The sequence below is a fragment of the Schistocerca nitens genome, chromosome 3 (genome assembly GCF_023898315.1).
Source record: "Schistocerca nitens isolate TAMUIC-IGC-003100 chromosome 3, iqSchNite1.1, whole genome shotgun sequence".
NCBI lineage: Eukaryota > Metazoa > Arthropoda > Insecta > Orthoptera > Acrididae > Schistocerca > Schistocerca nitens.
The window spans coordinates 444,618,046-444,643,889 of NC_064616.1; the positions used below are offsets into that span (position 1 = coordinate 444,618,046).

The window sequence follows — 25,844 nt, forward strand, 5'->3', positions numbered from 1 at the left end:
GTTCCCTAGACCTTGTGCTAGATGCATGTTTCCTCTGTAAGTGACAGCATAATCAAACAAAATTTTAAATGTAAAAATATAAAAAACTTACAATTCAATAGATTTACAATTTTTCCTTTTTTTCCTATTCGACTAGGCTCGTATTTTTACTTGACGTTTTTTCAAACAATCTACGGTTTTTATTTACTGCAAGCCGGCCGCGGTGGTCTCGCGGTTCTAGGCGCGCAGTCCGGAACCGTGCGACTGCTACGGTCGCAGGTTCGAATCCTGCCTCGGGCATGGATGTTTGTGATGTCCTTAGGTTAGTTAGGTTTAAGTAGTTCTAAGTTCTAGGGGACTAATGACCACAGCAGTTGAGTCCCATAGTGCTCCGAGCCATTTGAACCATTTATTTACTGCAACCCCTGATCTCTAACAATTATACATCCATTCGATGTCAGTATAGATTGCAAGCCATAAAACAACATATAAAAGTTTAAAAACGGAGGAAGGCCTGTTTTTTGGAATAATAGCAAAGCATGAAGAATCTAAGTTATTGGTACATACTTCCGACGACTGACAACGTTCCACTTCTATTTACGATGCGTTTCAGTTTCTATGCATAAATACGGAATTTCCTGGCCGTTTAGATGCACGAATTTGAGATATCCAGACAGAAAATCCTACACAAGAAAAAAATTATAATGATACTAATTTATGGCTTAGTATGCACAAATGAAAGCGAAAATATTGTTTATGGAATTCCATGTTGTGACACTCGGGAGCTTAGAAACATGTGGATCGACATGCATTTGTTTGACAAGAAGAGTCACTTATTCTGTTGCTACTACGTAGCAGGTAACAATCAGACAGACAATAAATCCCCTCTATGTTAACGAGTTTTCTTTGTGCGATCACGAACGAGGATAGAACGACTTCCTCGAATAATGAAATTCTGAACAAGGCCCACCTTGCCGTAAATACTAAGTGTAGCCCGGATTAATTGGGAACTGTGGAGGGCAATTGTGCCCTTCGTGACCTCTGCACCTTCAAAATGGGTAGTCAGAGTTTGCTTGCATAAACATCCGGCCATCCTGTGAAACAATCATCAAGCACCATGCCCTATGGACAAGAGATAATTGGACGCACCTTTAAACATTAATTGGCGGACCACTAAACCTTTTCCCTCCGCAGCCTTTATTGTCCTCTAGAACGTAAGTCAACTGTACTCGTAATAATGGAAATGCAAATAAATTCCGATGGTCTGTGACAGCACGCCTCCACACGCACCCAATAAAGTATGAATCACGCTTTCGTAAATGGTTATCGCTCGAGGCTCTGTCCCAGTAGGATCGTAAAGAACGGCAATGAAAACAGATTCGTAAAGCTGATCATATGAAGACGGGAAATGTGGACACGGCAAATCAGACAGGCTGCTTGCTCCTTGTGATATTCACTCAGACGTGCTGTATGTACGATCTACATTCTCGATTCCGCAAGGATAACATAAGGCAGAGTTTGGAGACCATGATTCTGACCTTTTATATGTGATTTTATTTCCTCCCCCAGATAAATGGATCGATCCACTTACAGTTTCACCACTCACCTGAGTCCGACAAAAAAGATAATTTAGTCTGCTGTTTCTGTATCACTAATGATTTATTAATCGACGAAGAAATTAGTTTCCCGTGTTAACATTCGTATAGACACTCTTCGCAAAAATAAAAGGAAGGGATTAGCCACAACTGAAACAGATGATACACTCAAATTATCGCACTGGAAATGCTATTATTCATTACTTTAATCTTTTCAGAAATGCACAGACAGTTTTATAATGTGAAGTCACGCGTTCTCGAAAGCTCTCCATAAGAGACTGTTGGCTGTTGACATCTCATAACGACCAAATACGAAAAGGAATAAAAAGCAGATACTGCATAACTTTTGCAGAGTAATGACTTTAAATAATGTTACGCTGAAGGCAGTCTACATTTAACGTATTGAGCACAACGTGACAGTTATAACAATTCTGATGCAGGTGGTTTGTCTCCATGAAGCATTCGCTGACAAAAGCTTTCTGAATTTGTGAACCACGACTTTTAAGAGTGTTCCTAGGTATTTTCCACCTATTATGGACCTCTAGACAGATTTTATTTGGCTGGTTAAGCAAGTTTTCTGCTTCGATCATAGTCTAGAGCAGGGAAGCTTCTCTCACACGTATCCCACACAAACAAGCAGACCGCTGTTGCAGTAAGTAGAGCAACTGTCTATCATTATTAGATAATATTGATTTGTTTCCCGCAATAATACGGATCTTCGTTCCAGAGTGTCTCTACCAACATATTAGACAAGTGGTGACTTTCTCATGCTTGAAGCATTCAAAGGGGCTGCTGGAACTCGCACCACACTAAAGGAGCTACTGTGGCGAGCTGAGCAAAATCATTTTGTCCCTTCCAGCCCGACTCCCTCTCTTTCCGTCACATGAAGTCTGTAAACAGTGAATGTGAGCAATATTTTTCACAAGAAGTTCAGCTTTCCAAAACTGATGTTTCTTCTGAAGCGGATTTCTACTATCACAATATTATACATATGTGACTCCATTCTTTAAACTTAGCTGAGCCAGATGTAGTTTACGTAGTTAACACTTTCCAGAGCAGGTTTTAAGAATTTTCTAGGACTGTAAAATAATTCTGGTACGAAGAGTTCTCTTGTAATGTGCAGGTAACGCCTTCATTATTAATACTCTACAGAACCTTTTCGTAAGTCAACTGTTGTAAGCATTTAGATTTCAACCAGACAGCCAATTTCTACCAAGCAGTTTTTCCTTCTTAAGTTCTGCTTCTTTAATTCTTTCCCGATGGGCACTTCTCCATTAAAAACTTATCAGCTTTTGTGCTAGCACTAAATTAAAGCACTACATCATGCAATATGTTCTGTTTGCACATCGAAGTCATGTAACAGCCTCAGTCCTCTTTAAGGGCTTACCCAAGTGGGCTGGGTGAACTACAGCTCTCATAAACAAAGTAACGTAACAAACTTGTCGTACACAGGAATCGACAGATATGATCAGTATAAAAATCGGGCTACAAATCAGACACCTATTTGAAAAGCGAATCTTCCTTCTGCCAAAACGAACTTTATAAGGTACAGGGGACGTAACGTGAAGCAACAGCTCCACAGTATTGACCTGGCGGGATCGTAATACGATACCCACCTGGGACCTTTCAGAGTGGTGCTTTCGGCTATAATCGACGAACGCAGACGCTGCTTGTCAGCTACACAAACCATGCATGTGCCTCTGTTCAAAAAACTCTTAAATTTTTTTTAAAAGCTTCTGCCGGAATACCGACCGCAATGGCTGAAGTGTAAAATTGTTTCATTCTATGTGCTTCCATCGTTGTTGTACACAGGAGTTTTTCTGTTATAGGTAATGATTTAATCACCTCTCTGTGAATATTATTGATTAAGCTGTACAGGCAACGGAAAAATATCTACAAAATGAGGATTTGATATTTTTCTTCCTTGCAACCTTCGTGAGTAGATGGAAGTAGAAATGGGACTCTAGTTCATCCTGGTAAGGCAGTCATATCTTTGATAGAAACAAAGGGTAGGAAGATTAGGGTTTAGCGTCTCGTCGCCGACGAGCTCATTAGTGATGGAGCACAAGGTAGAATTGAGGAAGGAAACTAGCATTACCTTAAGGTGGGTAGGACGTCAAAAGGGAAGACTTGGAGCAGGAGAGACACCATAGGAATTTTCAATTTCCACTGTCTATACTTTTAAAAATAAATTCATAAAACTTTGTCAGAATGACCAGAAAGGATTCAGGATTTACCCTTATAGTGGTGGAAGTTCAAAAATATAAGAAAATATTATTTTTTTTTTTACATTTGTATTTCACCTTTTGTTCACTTACCATTGGCTGCATTTGTTGCTATAGGTACACTTTTTTTCATAAGTAAGGGAGATTCTTCGATGAATTCTGCACAGCATACAAACCATACTTACAGGTGTATGAAACTCTAGAATCTTCCAAATCTATTAAAAACTGTGGTAAAAATTCAGATAATTAACTATAAAATTTGAGTTTTTTCTAAGCATGAAGTTTAAAATGTAACAGCACATTCATTTTTTCATAAATTAAATAATTTCTAGAGTTTCATACACCTGTAAGTATGGTTTGTACGCTGTGCAAAATTCATCGAAGAATCTCTCTTACTTATGAAGAGCCGGCCGAAGTGGCCGTGCGGTTAAAGGCGCTGCAGTCTGGAACCGCAGGACCGCTACGGTCGCAGGTTCGAATCCTGCCTCGGGCATGGATGTTTGTGATGTCCTTAGGTTAGTTAGGTTTAACTAGTTCTAAGTTCTAGGGGACTAATGACCTCAGAAGTTGAGTCCCATAGTGCTCAGAGCCATTTGAACTTATGAAGAAACGTGTACCTATGCAACAAACGCAGCAAATAGAAGTGAAAAAATGATGAATTTTAACATGTAAAAAAAAAATTATTTTGTAATTTTTTTGAACTTCCACTGCTGTGATTGTGAGTCCTGAATCCTTCCTGGTCATGCTGACAAAGTTTTATGAATTTATTCGTAAAAGTATAGACAGTGGAAATTAAAATGTCCTGTGGCGTCTCTCCTGCTCCAAGACGGCCCGTTTGACGTCCTACCCCCCTTAAGTAATTTAGGTAAACCACGGAAAACTTAAATCTGGATGGCCACAAGGAATTTTAACTGCCGACCATTAGAGTGTTACCACTGCTCGGTGTATATTTTAGGGGTTGAGTGTAGTTTATTTAATAGAAATTAAGAGCAAATCATTTAATACTATCAACTTAAGCACTGTAAATTATTTGTGTTCTCGTAGCGTAAGCGTCATACTTTATCCCCTACAGAATTCATTTAGAGAATATTCCTTCTGTCATGCATATTCCTTCTGTCTTTTCTCCGCATAACACATGAAAAGCATATCTGATTTTCATTACTTCGAAATGATATTTTACATCATAAAGATATTTACAGCTGAATGTAGCACGAGATCATGCTGGAAAGTAATGCCTCCCAGTTTTTTATTCTGTTCTCAACACCAATTGAAATATTATATATCATTCGTATTACACCGTCGACTTTCCCTGCTTCGCTGATGCAAGTTGCAACCTTCTGCCGCCAGAGGGCTCTGAATTGTAGCGTCTAACATGGCGATGTGTACAATGGTTCAAATGGCTCTGAGCACTATGGGACTTAACTTCTGTGGTCATCAGTCCCCTAGAACTTAGAACTACTTAGACCTAACTAACCTAAGGACACCACACACATCCATGTCCGAGGCAGGATTCGAACCTGCGACCGCAGAGATCGCGCGGTTCCAGGCTGTAGCGCCTAGAACCGCTCGGCCACCACGGCCGGCGACGATGTGTAACGTAACTTTGTCGGTGCATGAGAAACAGCGTGCTGTAATCAAGTTTCCAACGGCAGAAAACGTTCGTTCGCAGAGGACTCCCCTCCACCCACTTCAACTTGACAATGCCAGACCACACACAGGAGTGCTGCGACATCTGCAACAATCCGACTTCTTTGGTTCACTGTCATCGATCGTCGTCCATACAGTCCCGATTTGCCCCCGAGAGATTTTCAACTGTTTCGAAAAGTTTACGAATATCTTCGAGGACTTCACTTTGATAGTAACGAAGCGGTGCAAGCAGAGGTGAGAGTGTTGCTCCGTCGACAAAGTCAAGCATTCTACAGTGATTATTATTAGCAAACGGCTCTCTTGTTGGGAGAAATGTGTTCGTTACCAGATTGATTGTGTTGGGAAATGAATATGTAGACATGAAGAATAAATATGCAAAATTTTACTTAAGTTTGTTTTACTTAAAAGGCTTTAAGAGTTTTCACATTAAAAATCCGGAGCCACTAGTTTTCAGCACGCCCTCGTAGATTAACTGCACGACCTTCGCCTACATAGTGTCCTGTATATCCCTCTAGTGGCTGCTATTGGCGGTACTGACAGATTACCCGCAGAAGCTGGTATCTGTGTTGATATCTGATGTGGTCAACGAAAATACAAAAGTATGTTATGTATGTTCTCGTATGTTTAGGTCTTAATAAATAAATAAAGAACAATTTCATTCACAAACAGTCATTCATTTACAAAAGAAAGTCTATTTGATTGATTTTTACAAACTGAACGTAGCCATCCAAACACTGATTACCAGCTGTAGCCGATTAACTAACAGCAGCATTCCTTTACCGTGTGGTATCGATCAGAAATAATCAGACTACCTGCTTTAACTCACGCTTAAAATTACAGAAATATCTGTCGGTGTACGGTGCGCGCGCGCGCGTGTGTGTGTGTGTGTGTGTGTGTGTGTGTGTGTGTGTGTGTTCGAGCGTGAGGATGGGCGTGTGTGTATTATTACGCCCGGGTCGAGCTGAACGGCAGTACGTACGATGTCAACTGAAAATGAAGGGAAAACATTCCTTAAAACAAGAAAAAAGCGTTTAATTACTATTTCCGCTAGCGCGGTTCTGGAAACAGAACAATTCTCCCTCTGCATCGTTCCGTTCGTTCGAGTTAAATCAACGGGAAATTACAAATGCATTCAAGCGTGTAGCTAGTCCCAATAGCTTCAATCTCCATTACAGTAGCTGCTATACTGCATGATATCTAACCATTCTAGCAAGAAATAAAATAATAGAATGGGAGTGGACGACTGTGTTCTGCTTATCTATTTCTGTTCCAACTATGCAAGTACGAAAATATTATTTTCCATTAACAGCTGCGTAGCCAATTGGAAAAAATCATTAGCTTTCTTCAGTGTCAAGAGGTTCCTATGTATGTTGTAGCTCATTGTTATTAATTTACATATCTTAAAACCTCCGCCCGAACAGACCACGACCGACCGCCGTGTCACCCTCAGCCGACAGGCGTCACTGGATGAGAATAGGGAGGGGCATATGTTCAGCAAACACCTCTCCCAGTCGTTATCAGCTTTCAAGACAAGAGCCGCTACTTTTCAATAAAGCAGCTCCTCAATTCGCCTCAGATGGGCAGAGTGCACCCTGCTTGGAAACAGCACTCGGCAGATCCCGACGGTCACCCATCCAACGGCTAGCCAAGCCCAATAGCGCTTAACTTCGGTGATCCGATAGGAACCGGTGTCAGAGGCCACTGGTAATTTACATATCTAAAATATGATAAATTTTTAGATCCTTTAATTTTGCTTACATTACGATTACTGTTTCTACTGTTCTGACCAGAACATCTGAGATATTAGTTAAAGTATTCTAATAGACCGTAGGAAGAATATTTCCTTTTTGACCACCTGGAGTATCACTCCGAGTAATAAATACTACATGAAGAGGACAGACCCATTGAGCTCAGCTAACCACATTGATAAAAACTGGCACTTTTCTCAATTATTAAAGTTTCATGAATGGCCAACGTACGACGAGTAAAAGTCGTACCAAGTTTCATAAAAGCTATTTACGGGAATCTTTGGCACAAGTTGGATAGAATCTGGTTGTTCAAAGCGCAGAGTACCAAATACCACTGGAGCGTTCTAAAGGGTGCTTTTTATGACCGTGAATTCGCTCTCAAGCAACGGGAGCAGTAGGTTCAAATGGCTCTGAGCACTATGGGACTCAACTGCTGTGGTCATCAGTCCCCTAGAACTTAGAACTACTTAAACCTAACTATCCTAAGGACATCACAGACATCCATGCCCGAGGCCGGATTCGAACCTGCGACCGTAGCAGTCGCACGGTTCCGGACTGCGCGCCTAGAACCGCGAGACCACCGCGGCCGGCTGGAGCAGTAGGCCTTACATTCTGCAGAATATTAACCTAGACTGTCGGCAGTCTTCTTTGTTTAGAATAGATACTCTATATTGTCCGTGGCGCGAAAACCATTAAGAGCACGAGACCGTACTGTACGAAGTCAGTGGTTGTAATAACTTGAAAGAGGAGAGCACACCCACTGGGACAGCGTTTTGTTTTCAGCCGCCAACGGAACATCCCCGACCGGCGTTGGTCTACTACTTCCATGCTCATCAGATGTGGCACAACGCGCCTTAGAAGCGACGATGTCGGCAAATGGAAACCGAATCTCCCATGGGTATCGCTCCTCTCTATTCTTTAATTTGAACTCCCTCTGTAATTGGCGAGACATGCTTTGTGCTATTGTAGGATTCTGAAATTTCTTTTACAGGTCTTGAACATTCCTGTACCTAGACGAGTGTTGTGAACAATGCGGGAATTGAGCCGGCCGGAGTGGCCGTGCGGTTCTAGGCGCTACAGTCTGAAGCCGAGCCACCGGTACGGTCGCCGGTTCGAATCCTGCCTCGGGCATGGATGTGTGTGATGTCCTTAGGTTAGTTAGGTTTAATTAGTTCTAAGATCTAGGGGACTGATGACCTCAGAAGTTAAGTCGCATAGTGCTCAGAGCCAATGCGGGAATTGAAACTGTAGAGTTGGGTGAGGTGCCGTTGGCTCTCTCTGAAGTAATATGAAGTTCCGATGTTATCATGTGCATAACTGTGATGACCACTTGTACACAACTGTGTTCTGCTGCTGTTGTTAGGGATAGCTATAGGATAAAAGTGAGAGCGCAAAATCAGCGATCGGTCTGGGAGTGTCACGTGTGACTGTTGAATAGTACCTAAGGGACCACCATCCTTAACGTCCAAATCATGTGGAAGGATAAAGGTCTGCTCTAACACTCACCCTCATTCCTCGCCACATGGAGAAAATTGTAGGATTTCACTCATGACGTTGGCATATGTTCTGGTGAACAGGTCGAGCGAGCAACGTGGCGCTGTACTACAGTATTGGAGCCGCATCCAGGAAAACCAGGGACGATATCCCAATCGACATTTCAGGTTATGATTTACCTTAGTTTTCCCAGATCTTTTAAGTTAAACACTTGGATACTTTCCTGGCAAATGACGCTGCCGGGTCTAACAAATGGTTGAAATGGCTCTGAGCACTATGGGACTCAACATCTGAGGTCATCAGTCCCCTAGAACTTAGAACTACTTAAACCTAACTAACCTAAGAACATCACACACATCCATGCCCAAGGTAGGATTCGAACCTGCGACCGTAGCGGTCTCGCGGTTCCAGACTGTAGCGCCTAGAACCGCACGGCCACTCCGGCCTGCCGCGTCAAACAGAAAGGCATACTGTGCCGTGGAGGTGTCTTCCATATCCAGGGCTAGGTATTGTCTGCTTGGTAAGTCCATCGAGAACTGTTTAGAAGAAAAAGTACATTCAGCATACACGTTAACGCATTATTCTGGACGAGCAACAAGCATTACTCTATTGGCCACCTTGAGCTAGAACCTCCGGAGCTATGTACTAACAAACGAATGATCCAGACGGCCTAGCATACATCTTCTTATTCGACAATTTAACGTATAGCAGCTATTTTTTTAGTTCATACTAGCTTCAAATTTCAACGAATTTAGAACTGAGACTTCTTATTACTGGTCTAAATCTTAAATCATTTCATTGATTCATTGTTAAACATAGTAAAATTTACAAATAAAACAGCCACTCGTTTGTTTTGCCACTACGCGTTTCGATTATTCACACCATCATCTTCAGATGGAGAACTGTTTATTTATATGACTAGTGTTGGTGAAGAGTACAGACGTCTTTTCACAGTTGCAAACCAAGGTCTGTCTAGGCTATTTTGCGCCTTTTCTAATAATAAAAGTTGTTTATTTAGAAAAGGCACTTTAGAGGTTAATAAACATGAATTCCTGACAATGAATTGAACTTACAGGAACGCTAGAATTCTAAAAAGACTGCATACTGTTGCCTTATGTACGTCTTCTTCACCGCACATTACATTTACATTGTCTTTTCAAAGATGTACGCGTTACACGTATGTTTGTTTACATTGGATACAGCGATAAAAGATTAAATGGTTTCTACATAAATATGTTTTTCTTTTTTAAAAATATGAAAGGGCTGCACGACAATATTGGCATGTGCACGACTCAGTTATTATATTAGGTAGTTATATATGCACTTTTTTTGTAAATATGAATGTGCTGCAGTGTTGGGTATAAAAATAATGATTAAACGGTAACGTACATAAATATGTTTTCTTTTGTTTTAAAAAATGTCGATGGGCTGCACATGAGTATAAATATGTGCACACTTCAATTATTTTATTAATTTTTCCGTATATCAGAAGATTATAACAGGTCATGCATATATATGGTGGTTTGAACTTACTGAGAGTGAACTTGAGTGGTTACATCAATTATTGTGTGTTGAAACTGTAAATTATGAGAAAGTTTGAAGTATTTTGTCAAATCTTTTGAAAAAGTTGGTTGAATCTGTTTCGGTATTGTCGTTGAGTAGACGTTCCCCATGTTCCTTTCTGTGTATATGGATTTCTAGTTCTTCATATAGAGACATGTGTCCTTTGTTCAATACACGTAGTACTTCAAGGTTGTTTTCTAGACTGTCAAATGGACAGCCTGTATCTTTTATATGGGAATCTATTGCAGATTTGTGTGGTGTGTTGTACCGAAAGGCATTGATGTGTTCTTTGAACATGGTGTGGAAGCTGCGGTCGGTTTGGTCTATATACTGAGCTGGTTATTTACTAGATATGATTTTATATATGACAAAGGATGAAATTTTATCTTGGCTGCTTTCTCAGCTATGAGGATGTGTTTGGTAAACTTTATTATTTGATTGTAATGCAATTCTTACTTTGTGTCGCTTGAAGGTATTCGCAATTTATTGGGAGATGTTGCGAGGAAGGGTTGTCAGCGTATTTTCTTGGTTCTTGGTGATTGTTTTGTTCATTTCCTTTCCTATTTTTGAACTAAATTGTCTATTAGTGTGGGTTATACCCATTAGTTGCAGTTGTTGGTTGTATGATTTTTATTTCATTCTGGATACCCTCATCACTCCGTGGGAGTTTTAAAGCTCTATGGATCATTGACTGGCTACTTTGTGCAAGTTGCTGTGGCAGGAGGGAGCAAGAATGTTTATGTCTGTGGTAGTTGGTTTCCTGTAAATTACGAAGACATATTTAACTATACATGACGGTAGTATCTGTTCCCGAAAGAACAGTTACCGTGGACGACCATGCAGCTCTGCTAGAAATGAAATAATAATTAAATGGACACCCTAGCTGCAAACAGGCGCTAATGTACTTCATTGGAGACATGTTGAAAATGTGTGCCCGGACTGGGACTCGAACCCGAGATCTCCTGCTTACATGGCAGACGCTCTATCCATCTGAGCCACCGTGGGCACAGAGGATCGTGCGTCTGCAGGGACTTATCCCTTGCACGCTCCCCGTGAGATCCACATTCCCAACATGTCCACACCACTACATTCGTAGTACGCCTAATAGGTGTTTGCCCATCATACTCATTACTCGTGGCAGATTAATCTACCAAGTCCCATACGAGTTCGGGCATAGCGTGTGCGTTCGCACAAGAAGGTCAATGGCCGGGAAGCCATATTTTACCTATATATGACGGTAGTATCTGTTCCCGAAAGAACAGTTACCGTGGACGACCATGCAGCTCTGCTAGAAATGAAATGATAATTAAATGGACACCCTAGCTGCAAACAGGTGCTAATGTACTTCATTGGGGACATGTTGAAAATGTGTGCCCCGACTGGGACTCGAACCCAATGTCCCCAATGAAGTACATTGGCGCCTGTTTGCAGCTAGGGTGTCCATTTAATTATCATTTCATTTCTAGCAGAGCTGCATGGTCGTCCACGGTAACTGTTCTTTCGGGAACAGATACTACCGTCATATATAGTTGAAATATGGCTTCCCGGCCATTGACCTTCTTGTGCGAACGCACACGCTATGCGCGAACTCGTACGGGACTTGGTAGATTAATCTGCCACGAGTAATGAGTATGATGGGCAAACATCTATTAGGCGTACTACGAATGTAGTGGTGTGGACATGTTGGGAATGTGGATCTCACGGGTAGCGTGCAAGGGATAAGTCCCTGCAGACGCACTATCCTCTGTGCCCACGGTGGCTCAGATGGATAGAGCGTCTGCCATGTAAGCAGGAGATCCCGGGTTCGAGTCCCGGCCGGGGCACACGTTTTCAACATGTCCCCAATGAAGTACATTAGCGCCTGTTTGCAGCTAGGGTGTCCATTTAATTATCATTTCATTTGAAGACATATTTGTTATCTTGCTTGCAGAAGGTTAATTCAAGGAAGTTAATGGTATTATTTATATCCTGCTCACAGGTGAATACAACACTCCTGTGCATTGTGTTGAGTGTTTGGAGGATGTCTTGGACATTATCTTTGTTTTCTCCATCAGTGATCAGAAATGTATCATCTACATACCATCTGTAGAATTGGACTTTTTGAATACATGTTGATTTTTTTGTGAAAAGTTTGTGTTCTAGGTGGTTGAGGAGTATTTAGACTATAGTCCCTGCAACCAATATAGCTACAACCAATGGGTATAAACGCCCTTTAATAAACAATTTAGTTAAAAAAATAAAAAAACAAAATAACCACTAAGAACTAAGCAAATACACTGACTACAACATCTCCCAAAAAATTACCAATATCTTCAAGCGACACAAAATATGAGCTGCATATCAATCAAATAATGAAATTAGCCTATGACTTCATCATAACTAAAAAAGCAATCAAGATAAATTTCCATCCTCTGGCATTTATAAAATCGCATGTAGTAAATAACCAGCTCAGTACATAAATCAAACTTGACAAAATACTTAAAGCATTCTCATAATTTACGGTTTCAATACACAACAGTTGTTGTAACCACGCTAATTCTTCCCTCAATAAGTTCAACCCACCATACATATGCTTGAGCTGTTGTAATCTTCTGACATAAGAAAAATTAATAAAATAATTGAAGTGTGCACATATTTATACTCAAGTGCAGCCCATGGACACTTTTTAGAACAAAAGGAAAACATATTTATGTACGTTACCGTTTAATCATTATTTTTGTACCCAAAGTTGCGGCACAATCATATTTACAAAAAAAGTGTATATATAATAACTGAGTCGTGCACATGTCAATATTGTCGTGCCAGCCAATTCATACTTTTTTAAAAAAACATATTTATGTAGAAATCATTTAATCTTTTATCTGTATCCAATGTAAACAAACATATCTGTAACACGTACATCTTTGAAAAAACAATGTAAATTTAATGTGCGGTGAAGAGGACATACATCAGGCAACAGTATGCAGACTTTTTACAACTATAACGTCCCTCTAAGTACAATTCATTGTGAGAAATTCATGTTTTTTAACCTCTAAACTGCCTTTTCTAAGAAACAATATTTATTGTTAGAAAAGTCGCAAAATAACCTACACAGCCTTTGGTCTGCAACTGTGAAAAGACGTCTGTACTCTTCACCAACAGCAGTCACGTAAATAAATAATTCCCCACCTGAAGACGATGGTGGAATCATGGAAACGCATAGCGGCAAAATAAACAAGTGACTTACTCAGAAACTGTTTTATTTATGTTTATCAATAGACGCAGCCCTCATAATGTTGTCACTTATGGACGAAATATGCATAGTATAAGTTTCATTTGTAGTCGCTTACTAGCAGTGTAGTGGTGGCACAAACCAAAAGGTGAGTCAAATATTGGTAATAATAGAAATTTTAATTAACACTAATAGGCTCTAAATTGGAGAAGAGACGGGGGCGTGGAGATCACTGCACCATCCGCTAATGTGCTGGATTCAATTCTAAATCCGTCTACTTTGCCTCAAGTAACATGGGCATATAACACATTTGGTGCTGATTCGGCCGTCGAATAGGGAAGTGTCCTTCTACACCTGCACTGACTGTAAATATCTATGAACTACGTGGCAGAGCGCAGTTTTTATTGTACCGTACAATGACGTTGCTCCCCGTTCCACTGACGCAATGCTGTAATGCGTATGAACGTTTGCGCCGGCTGTTATTGTTCGAATATTATCTTCACCCCATCCATAAGAACCGTATGTAAAACACCCATAAATTCACACCTGAAATATGGATTTTGGTGTTTCCTGAGTGTTTATCCATGCATCTTTCCGTGAATATCTATCGGTTGAGATTTTTCAGAATTTCCGTTACTCTTTCGCAAGCCAAATGTGCCTCAGACCCCGTATTAGGATGAATGGCTCGGTTGGTCACGGTAATATTTAGTTTTTGCAATGTGCAGCTGGAGTCAGCCCAAACAAATGCTGCTCATCACGCCTTTCATGCGACGCCCAGTGTCAACCGAAATAGTCCGTTTGTTTCCCGTTACAAACAAATTGGTTTTCAAGCGGAATTTTACCTGCTCATTCGATATAGCGGTCTCACATTAGTCTTGTGCGAAGTATTAATGGGACAGTAAAACACGAAGAATATCCAGTACTTCAGCAGAGATACTAGCATCTAGGCACGCGCTGACAGCTTCCATCACGCAGTAACGATGCTCGTACGCTGCTGGAGCATCTGATTATCCTTCGTGCTTTACTGCCACTATTGATACATACCGATGAAACGAATATCACACTAGAGTCATTTGTGACAACTGTATCGAACGGGCACGTTTTTTTTTTTTCGTCGACGCTGCGCGTCTCATGAAAGACGTGATTATCAGTATCTATTTGGGCTGACTCTAGCAACACATTGTCACATTGTAGATACTAAATTGCAAATATCCACCGAAACACTAGAGGAAATGCGCCTAATGCCTCTTAGGAGTATACTTTTTTCTTTTTTTTAAAAAAAAAAAAAGCTAGGAGACTACAAATCCAAACGCCTCGGTTTCGTTCCCCGGTCAGTCCTAGGATTTTAATCTGTCACTTATCACTTCCTTTACCTCTGGCAATGCTTGCTGATGTGAAAAATTCCTAGTTTCAGCGTCGTCCGGAATTCAAATTAAACTGTAGGTACTGCTATAACTGGCTTGATAAATCAGTTCAGAGGACGGAGGAAGATAATGGCACACCACCTCCATGCCTAGCAAAGCACTGGGGTGTTCAAAATAACCTTCGGATTGATGGTTGCTTTACTTTTACAGAATACAAAATTGCGGAGGTTATTCAGCGAATCTTTCTCAGTATTTTGGAATAACAGACCCGTGGTCTGTGGTGGGTCGTTACTGAGTAATTGTAACATGATTTATTCGGTTTCTTTTAAAATACCGTCACGACAGTGAAAAACCTTGTAATTGCTATAGAGTCACCAAAATGTACAACACAAAAATCCGCTACGGGAACAATTCAGGAAAGCTTCGTTGTGCCGATCTTCCGTGGCACTCAGTGAATCGAAATTCAAAAGGCTCTGAGCACTATGGGACTCAACTGCTGAGGTCATTAGTCCCCTAGAACTTAGAACTAGTTAAACCTAACTAACCTAAGGACATCACAAACATCCATGCCCGAGGCAGGATTCGAACCTGCGACCGCAGCGGTCTTGCGGTTCCAGACTGCAGCGCCTTTAACCGCACGGCCACTTCGGCCGGCAGTGAATCGATACACACGAGATATTCAGAATGTCTCTGAACACTATGGGACTAATCGTCTGAGGTCGTCAGTCCCCTAGAACTTAGAACTACTTAAACCTAACTAAAATAAGGACATCACACACATCCATGCCCGAAGCAGGATTCGAACCTGCGACCGTAGCGACACGAGATGCACGTCGGCAAACTACTCATCCGTAAGCCTATCGATACTGTTTGTATACCACTGTTCACGTACCAGTAATATGGTCGGAAAAACAACTCGAGACATTAGCGAACAGTACTGAATGCGAGCTCGAGGGTGAAGACTAATGTGTGCGCTATTGTTATCAGCGGCAAGTGCAGTGGGCGACTGAAACAAGTTCGTTTCCAAACAAAACAACGCATATGGTCGACATTTGCAGTGTTGTTCCTATATTTTCAGTGCTATACAGACAGAAGTAAAAATTGGGATAAGAAATCAAACGAAATGTGATTAAATATTTTGTCACATATCGTTTATTTTTCAGTCTCAGTTGCATAATACTTTCCAGTATGACTTGTTTCGATCTACGTGGATCATCGTCATATCTATGTAGTTCCGTCAGAAACGTCTGTAGCGGAACTAAACATCAGATAGTTCTGAAAATGATCCAGTAACATTGAAACTAGCCATGCTGTAAAATACTGTCAACTAATACTGAAAAATAAACGATATATATTTTTTTTAAATATCAGAATATTTGCTGAATTCTCTCGTGACGAGTATTTCGGCTATACTGGAAATGCGATTACTCTTTAGCGCGCCACGTAAGACAATGGATGTCTTATACTAAAATGCTCAAAAGATATCTCTGAACACCCTCAGAAATTATATCGGTGGAGCTGTGATTTACACTGTATATTTTCCCGCTGCTATTCTGACTTACCCTTTTAAGTGGCACTTGTAAGTATAGATACTACTGGTTTAAATGCTGTTTATTATTTTCTAATATTGTCCGCCCCCGGTAGCTGAGTGATCAGCGCGACAAAATGTCAATCCTAAGGGCACGGGCTCGATTCCCTGCTGGGTCGAAGATTTTCTCCGCTCAGAGAGTGGGTGTTGTGTTGTCCTACTCAGCATCATTTGATCCCCATCGACGCGCAAGTCGCCGAAGTGGCGTCAAATCGGAAGACTTGCACCCGGCGAACGGTCTACCCGACGGGGGGCCCTCGCCACACGACATTATTAATTTTATAATATTGATATTTATTACAAACGCTCGATTTTACTTATATTAATTTATTCACAGCGGTTACTCAGATAAGTATGAATACCAATTTTGTGTTTCTAAGTCGGTATGCTCGAGGTATAAGCGAACAAATGAGTAATGGTATAAATAACTGATGGCATTTGAGGCATTCGTCTTCAGAGCAGGTTTAGTGATCAGCTAGCATTTGTCACCTGTGGGTTTACTCTTCTGATATCTCCTGATATGAACGACGGTAAGTTCAATTTACAGAACATTATAAAGTATAAAATCAATACTGGAATCGTTTTTTAGTTAGTTTTCTTCAGGGCTGCACATGTAACCAAATAGATTGTCGTGAATTAAGTTCAAGTTATATCCAGGTTTACTGATTATATGCTGTGAAATGATTCTTCCAATCAAGATTGAACTTTGCAGATAACATTGTTTTACGAATTATCTCGATTAGCCACTGAGACAATATACTTTATTTACGCCGACAGTGCACATGTAAAGTGATTAATGAAAATATGCAACATGACAGAAACAGTTTATGCACACGTTTAAATTTAATAGACGTTCTATGTACTCATTTTTGGTTCATTTTTACAGTTAGAGCGACCACAGTGACATTCGTGAATATTTCTTTTAGATCTGTAAGAACGACTTCACGGCAGATGACAATCTGCCTGATTTGTAATAAACCGCTGGAAAGAGGTTGCAGAATAGTACACAGAAGATTCAGACTTTGGAAAATATGGAAATTTGTGGTAAGTTCCTATGGGACCAAAATGCTGAGGTCATCGGTCCCTAGGATTACACACTACTTAATCTAACTTAAACTAGCTTACGCTAAGGACAACACACACACCCATGTGCGAGGGAGGACTCGAACTTCCGACGGGGAGAGCCGCGCGAACCGTGGCAAGGCGCCTACGACCACGAGGCAGAAGTAAGAGGACTCGCTGACAGATAATACAGCCACTATTTATACAGTTTCAAACACTACTACAATAACTAACGGTAGTCTGGGTAACAAAGTGGACCAGTGGGTGAAACGTCTAGCACAGGTATAGCAAGAGGGGCACACTGTTAGCCTGTGCGCCGGCCTGTGTGGCCGAGCGGTTCTAGGCGCTTCAGTCTGGAACCGCGCGACCGCTACGGTCGCAGGTTCGGATCCTGCCTTGGGCATCGATGTGTGTGATGCCCTTAGGTTAGTTAGGTTTAAGTAGTTGTAAGTCTAGGGGACTGAAGACCTCAGACGTTAAGTCCCATAGTGCTCTGAGCCATTTTGTTAGCCTGTGCTTAAAGAAGCATTTAATGAAAGTCGCGAAACTGACTCCGATACTGAAGTGACTGCAAATGAGGGTTTATATGCATGGTCTGGTTTTGGACTCCAGTCCTTTGGGAAACTTCTTCCTCCTGAGGGCATACGTCAGTAACAGATGTTGAGTTCACTAATTTGCTGCAACCTTTTCAAACTTTTGCAGTCCGTGTATTGTGACCCTAACTCATTGGTGCGATAGAACACCCTGTCACATAAATGGTTAATAATGGGTGCCACACACCTCGGCAGTATTCTAGTATAGACCGTACAAGTTTTCAGTAGGTGGCCAGACGAGATGCAACAATTTATCATCGTGCTCACAAAAACAATCCAAGATGGTACGAGCTGTGTGAACAGCGTCTTGGAACACAGCATCACTATTGGGGACCAAACAATTTACAATGGCAGGGACCCGATCACCAAAATAGTCACATAACTCTTGGCAGTAATGTGTCCTCGCGGAGTAACCATGGGGCCCATGGCTGCCCAAATCATCACAGAACTCCCACCATGCTACACTATTAGGACGGGAAGCGGCCATCAGTTGGAACAGTGTGAAACAAGACTCATCCGGCAAAATGACACTTTTCCTTTGCTTTATTGTCCAGCATTAATGGCTTGGGCATCGCGCTTTCCTGTTACAGGCATTTGCATCATTGATGAGTGATTTCGGAATTCCAGCTCGCCCTGCAAGACCGTGTTTCGAAAGCTCCCACCGTGTTGTTTTGGTGTTGACAAAGTTGTCGAGTGCAAAAATGTTCAAATAAGTGTGTATTCCTAAGGGACCAAACTGCTGAGGTCATCGGTCCCTAGACTTACACACTACTTAAACTATCTTATGCTAATAACAACACACACACACACATGCCCGAGGGAGGACTCGAGCCGGTCACTGCGGCCGAGCGGTTCTAGGCGCTTCAGTCCGTAACCGCGCTGCTGCTACGGTCGCAGGTTCGAATCCTGCCTCTGGCATGGTTGTGTGTGATGTCCTTAGGTTAGTTAGGTTTAAGTAGTTGTAAGTCTAGGGGACTGAAGACCTCAGATGTTAAGTCCCATAGTGCTTAGAGCCATTTGAACCATTTGAGATAGGACTCGAACCTCCGGCGGGAGGGGCCGCGCAATCCGTGACATGGCGCCTCAAACCGCGTGGCCACTCCACGGCTTCTCGAGTGCAACGTTTAGTTCTGCAGTGTCTTTTGCAGCTGTCGTCCCATTATTTTTCATCACAATCTTATTGTACGGCAGTCTGTGACTATCGCTCAACATACACTTTCATCTGCGTGGTGACTTAGCTGATGATATTTTTTCCCGCTTTCCTGGTATGCTTTAGAAATCTTCGATACGGCGTCTCTTGAAATCTCAAACAATGCTGTTCCCTTGGTTATGTAAGCACCCACTACAAAGGCACCAACAGTTTTCCCACTTTCGAGTGCACTTAGCTTGGACATCACAACCGCACAGGCAGTGCTCTGACCACGACTATCACTAACAACGTATTGAGGAGATAGCAGAGGTGCCGTGCTGGGTCCAGTACAACGGTGCAACCTGCAGGTTTTGCACGTATATTAATTAAGTTCAAGCAAGCATTTCTCGCTGTGTTTTCGCACGTTTGTACATCCTTGTCTAGGCTGTCTAATGTCACTGGTCATCAGGTCAGGTCACTACATTATACTGTACGAGCAGTCACAGCAGCCAACCATTCGGCATACATATATACATGACACATTACACTTGATATTTCAGTCTATCTCACAAAAATTAGCGAAAATTGATAATTGCTCCGAGTCCTAATTACATGACATCAAAGAATTATAATTTTGCATATGATACGGTCACAGAGCAAATATCTCTTTGCGGCGTAGAGCAGAAGAAAGAATAGTAATAAAATAAAAACTATCCGGTTTAAAAGAACTTCTACAATAAAGTTGTAACGGTATAGCAAAAAATCAGAAAGTTGATGTCAGCCCCTATCTTGAAAGTGATTAAAGGAATTAACACCGCCGCTACAAAAACGATTATAGGCATGTTTCATCTATGTTCTCTGCTCTTTGTTACGGCCAGACAGGAGTGTTTTGAAGATGCCGTCACTGTGGTAGCGAAATGGGCTGAAAAAGAAAAGGAAGTTTCAGAAACAGAGGTATTTGCGGACGACTGCGGAGTGTTTATTACTGTAACGACTTAAGGAGGTGCGTACACAAGGGAATTAAGTTGATAACTCGGAAAAAGAGCTGTTTCTCGGTTTGTGAATATTTCGGCGAGGCTTAGGAGCGCGCAGAAAGATTCGCCTCCCAGTCAGAAGCGGGCAGCCGTAAAAGCGAAAACGAGCCAAGGCGCGGACGCGGGCGCGCACTAAGACGTGAGGCGGCACGCTCGTTATAATTTGTTGTGTAGGTGTGATGGCGGCGCACCTGTGGCTGCGGCTGCGCCAGCGCCGCGGCCTGCAGTATTAACGGCTAGCAACAAGTGGTCTGTATTTTAAAAGCGAACGCCACGCCGCCATTGTTCGCCCTCTCGTACCTTTCCTTACACCTGTTGCCCGCTCTCGGCCGCCGTTTCTTCCATTTTAACAGGCGCCCCAGCGACGCTGCGGTGACAACTTTCAGTCCGTCAGAATGTGTTGTTTTCTCTCATCTTCGAGAAACTTGGCGCCTTTTCTTTTCTCCATTTTACTCCACAAAAACAGAATATAAATGCAATGCTCGTCTATCGGCTTTAGTTGGCATGTTTACTGAAACGCCGCTGCCTCAGTTAAAATGAAGATGAGGGTTTTGACAGTCATCAACAGGCGCACGTTATTTCTGAAGTCTCGTTACGTTAGCGGAGACTTAGCACGTACACTTCTGAGTAGAAAGTCTTGTACGGTAGAGGAGCAGACACGTAAAATTAGCTATTCTATTCTCCCGTGTATTCTCGATGCAAGAGCGCGAGTAATTTGTTGTCTAGTCGTTGTTACAGTAGTAATCTGTTAATTACACTCTATTCTGTTCCGTCCAGAGACCCTGGTGGGCCAATCGGTACCAACCGACGACCGTTTCATCCTCCGCCAATGGCGTCACTGAATGCGATATGGAGGAGCGTGGGGTCAGCGCAGCGCTCTCCCGGTCGTTGTCAGTTTTCGTGACGTGGAGCCGCTACTGCGCGGTCAAGTAGCTCCTCAGTTGGCATCAAGAGGCTGAGTTCCACTCCTATCGCCAAAGAAAAATCCATGGCAGTCAGCCGCGCTGACAACCCAGCTACGGAGGTGGACAACCGATCACGATCAGCTAAATTAGAGATAGCTTCTGTAATGCAGATCTAACGTTCCACTTGATACGGTGAATGGAATAGCGTGGGGTATCTCAATACTGAGATGCAGTCAGACCCCGTCCTGACTGTATACTTAACATTGGAGGGCACGATGAGCAAGATATCAGCGTTCTCGATAGAGCCCGCGGCATTGGGTACTCCATCGCTGAGGTGGTGCAAACGTTGGCCTTTCTATGCAGCAACATCTCAAGTCTGTGTCGTATCTCGATGCGGGAAAAAGAGCTGTCGTGAAAGTCAAATGCCGTGGACTACTGTTGTTGATGACTGGGTTCGCCGTAGGCTACAGGGAATAGTAAGAGTCATCAGCCGGTCCAAGTGAAGCAAATCAGTCGTCATTTCAGTGTGTAGTCATACTACTCAGACCCACCTACTTGTTACGGGGCACAGAAGCCATCGCCCAATCGTTCAACGCGTGCACTATTGATTGCTGCTCGTCACAGGAAACAGAGATTATCTTACGTGAAGAAACACCGTTATTGCATGTTCCAAACATGAAAAATGTACGACTGTACTTATTTCACGGCTTTTGCCAGCGTATGGCTGCGCCGAAGACGACAAAGCAATAAAGGAAAGAACACGAGGCATCTTCAGGCAATTGCTGAATATATTCTCTTGTTTACTTTCGAATACGCCTGCTACAGTCTCTATGTGAGGATACTTTATTAACATCTTGTTCCGTCGTGTGCAGTTGTTTGTTTACAGCACTTCGAAACTGACTGGTATCATGGACATCACAAAGCATATTTCCATAAATACAAACTGTGCCAGAGAGGTTTGAAGACACTGCACGGATCAGTAGCCGCGATGGCGTAGAGCGCATCTAGCGAGATGCGTGCGTCATAGACAGAATTCGTGAGTTGTGGGCAACCATTAAGCAGATTATAGATCAGGGCACTCGGAAACGCTAGCTGAGTCCGTACCACGACACATAGACGACTTTAATCAGGTCGAAACGCGGTTCCACACGCTACTACGTATGTGTGTAGTTCATGTACTAAATAGTGTAATGCCCGTACTAACTGCTGGTGGAGTACCAGAACAGAACTGTGGATTATCTGTCGGAAAAGAGACTCTTGGTGTCAAATTTACATGGAATAGGTCTACTCTACGTTTCGTTGGTACCTTATCTTGGGATATCCTTACCAGATTAGCTGTTCGATTTAAACTGTATCATTACAAAACCCAGAGTAAATTAATATCACTATTTCACCCAGCAGACGTGACAAAATTTAATATAATATTTTTCATGGTTATTGAAGCATGAACAAATTCTACAGAAAGCAACAACCAAACTGCAAAGTGTGTAATGGCAAAATGGATAACGCTCTGTAAATTTCACAACCAAATGCACACTGCATGAGAAGGTTATGCTGTAGCGTTACGTACTAAACAATTACAACATTTCATCCATTTCTGTAACTTATTTTGTGACACAATACAAAACAACATCAGAAAAATAAACATCGAGTATGTGCAACTCTGAACTTTTGCTTCGAACGAGAGTGATAATATATCGTTGACATCCTGTCCTACGAAACCCTATAAATTTGTCTAATGCAGCACGCAGTACGCAAGGTAGAGAATATGCGTTAACTTTCTAGGATTTCCAAAAGAAGAAGTCCAATAGAAATTTAAATATTCCGAGACAGTATTACAAGAGCCCATCGTAGACTTATGTCTGTTGGCCTGCAGAATTTAGGACACATGCTGATGATGAAGAGTTACATAAACCGAAGTGGTACAGTGACGAAGACAAGAGTGAGGCCCAAATGCTCGCCGCCAAGTTTTCTCTGATTTATCGGAAGACGGGACGTTTCATAAGCAAGACTGCTGCCGCTTTCCTTCTCCGTCCGAGAGTATGCTGCACCTTCATTGACTTTGACGTGCACAGTATGTTTAACTCTGACCTTCTTTCTGTATATTTTATTTTACGTCGTTTTATGATGGGAAAACATTATTCAGTTGCCTACTAAACACTAAGCAACTGTTCGCTGACAAACGAATGCTGCTGGATTTCATTTTTAAACAAGAAACAAATAAATGGTGCACAGAATACACAAAATGTTGCGTTCTAAGTTTCATGAAACAGATACCGTAATTTGTCTAACAACGAGACACGAATTTCCTCTGCTTGGATTTCAGTCATCTAGTATTACTGGAACCATTAAAAATTCTGCTAATCAGTTATTAACTGTTTAAAAAGTATTTCCAGCTGCGAAACAAATTTGGCTGAATATATGTTGCAAAGCATCGCTTCTAGCTGACGAATACCTGAGAGACAAAAAGAGATGGCGTAAAAGGTAACTCGCAACTTCCGCTTGTAACGATCAAGAGAACTGACCATATATTATACTGCATCTGTTGAAAAGAAACGAATAGTTTCATTTTCAGTGTCATAATATTCTTTCAAAACATACTTTCTTACAAGGGAACCTCCCCATCGCACCCCCCTCAAATTTAGTTATAAGTTGGCACAGTGGATAGGCCTTGAAAAACTGAACACAGATCAATCGAGAAAACAGGAAGAAGTTGTGTGGAACTATGAAAAAAATAAGCAAAATATACAAACTGAGTAGTCCATGTGCAAGATAAGCAACATCAAGGATGGTATGAGCTCAGGTGCGACGTGGTCCCGTGGTTAGCGTGAGCAACTGCGGATGAAGAAGTCCTTGGTTCAAGCCTTCCCACAAGTTAAATATTTAATTTTTTATTTTCAGACAATTATTATCTGTCCGTCCGTCCGTCCGATGCGAGGTAACTGCGCCGTAGTATGGGGACGCTACACCTAAACAAACATCGAAACAAAACATATGTTTTAATAGAGTACAGCGAAAACTGTGCGACTGTGAAACTGTTGCATTTATTTGTTGCAGTTTATGTGACAAACTCTTATGTTTTCATCACTTTTTTGGGAGTGATTATCACATCCACAAGAAAACCTAAATCGGGCAAGGTATAAGAATCTTTTTACCCATTCGCCAAATGTACAAGTTAGGTGGGACGACAAAATATTCCTGTCATGTGACGCACATGCTGTCACCAGTGTCGTATAGAATATATCAGACGTGTTTTCCTGTGGAGGAATCGGTTGACCTATGACCTTGCGATCAAATGTTTTCGGTTCCCATTGGAGAAGCACGTCCTGTCGTCTACTAATCGCACGGTTTTGCTGTGCGGTCGCAAAACGCAGACACTAAACGTACTACAGTGAACAGAGACGTCAATGAACGAACGGACAGATCATAAATTTGCGAAAATAAAGAAAGAAAATATTTCACTCGAGGGTAGACTTGAACCAAGGACCTCTCATTCCCCAGCTGCTCACTCTAACCACGTGACCACGGCGCCCCTGAGCTCACTTTGTCCTTGATGTTGCCTATCTTGCTCATGGACTACTCAGTTTGTATATTTTGCTTATTTTTTTCATAGTTCCACACAACTTCTTCCTGTTTTCTCGATTGATCTGTGTTCAGTTTTTCAAGGCCTATCCACTGTGCCAACTTATAACTAAATCTGAGGGGGGTGCGATGGGGAGGTTCCCTTGTTAGTAAGATTGATGTAAAAACTTATTCTAACCGACATAGTACAGTAGTCGCCGCACTGGGCCACCACTGGCGGAACATTGCTTATAATGTGGCCTTCACAAGGCGCTGCTGACCGGCCAAGCCGCCAGTCGCTGTGTTTCAACAATCAGCTCACTTCTGTCGGCTTGGCACTGGCAGTAGAAGTAGCGGCAGTATCAAAGCTGTTCACAGCAACAGCTGCGCCAGCTTAGGGTTGAGGCGTGCCGCTCCGCGCAGTTTGAAGGATTGCGGCCGGCCAGTGTGGCCGTGCGGTTTTAGGCGCTTCAGTCTGGAACCGCGTGCCCGTTACGGTCGCAGGTTCGAATCCTGCCTCGGGCATGGATGTGTGTGATGCCCTTAGGTTAGTTAGGTTTAAGTAGTTCTAAGTTCTAGGGGACTGATGACCACAGATGTTAAGTCCCATAGTGCTCAGAGCCCTTTGAACCATTTGAAGGATTGCGCGCCCCCCAAGAAGAGTTTCTCACGGTGCAAACAGTCACCTGTTCTCTGTTACGGCCGCTTGTGTGCTGCTGCGTAAAGAAGTGAACTTGACGATAAAAAATGCTTAAACGTAAACGTGTTGTCCTTTCTATGAGGGACAAGTACGATATTATTAAAAGGTTAGAAGAAGGTGAATCTGCAACCACTTTATCCAATGAGTACACATACTGTATATTCCTACTGAAGTTGCCTTTGCATGTTACTTTGTAATACTAAAAGAGATGCCTGTTTTTATGAATAAATTTACTGTACAGTACTTCTTTTTGGCAAATAAACTTGTACAGCTCGATTATCCGAACAAACCAGTTTTCCGAACACCCATGTCCCCCAATTACTTCGGATTACCGACTCTCTACTGTACTTTAATTATGGGCTTATATTTGTAAATAGTATGGAGTCCCACATTTTTGCTCTAGAAAGTAGTGAAAAGCATTTTTTCATCACCATATTTAATAGCCT

At 42.1% G+C, this 25,844-nt stretch overlaps 1 non-coding gene across 1 annotated transcript; it reads left to right on the forward strand.

Annotated features, from left to right (window-relative positions):
* Positions 1–11,999: 11,999 nt before the first annotated feature.
* Positions 12,000–12,074, forward strand: Trnat-ugu (transfer RNA threonine (anticodon UGU)). Its single transcript has one exon. It is a non-coding gene; the product is annotated as a tRNA-Thr (tRNA).
* Positions 12,075–25,844: the final 13,770 nt, after the last annotated feature.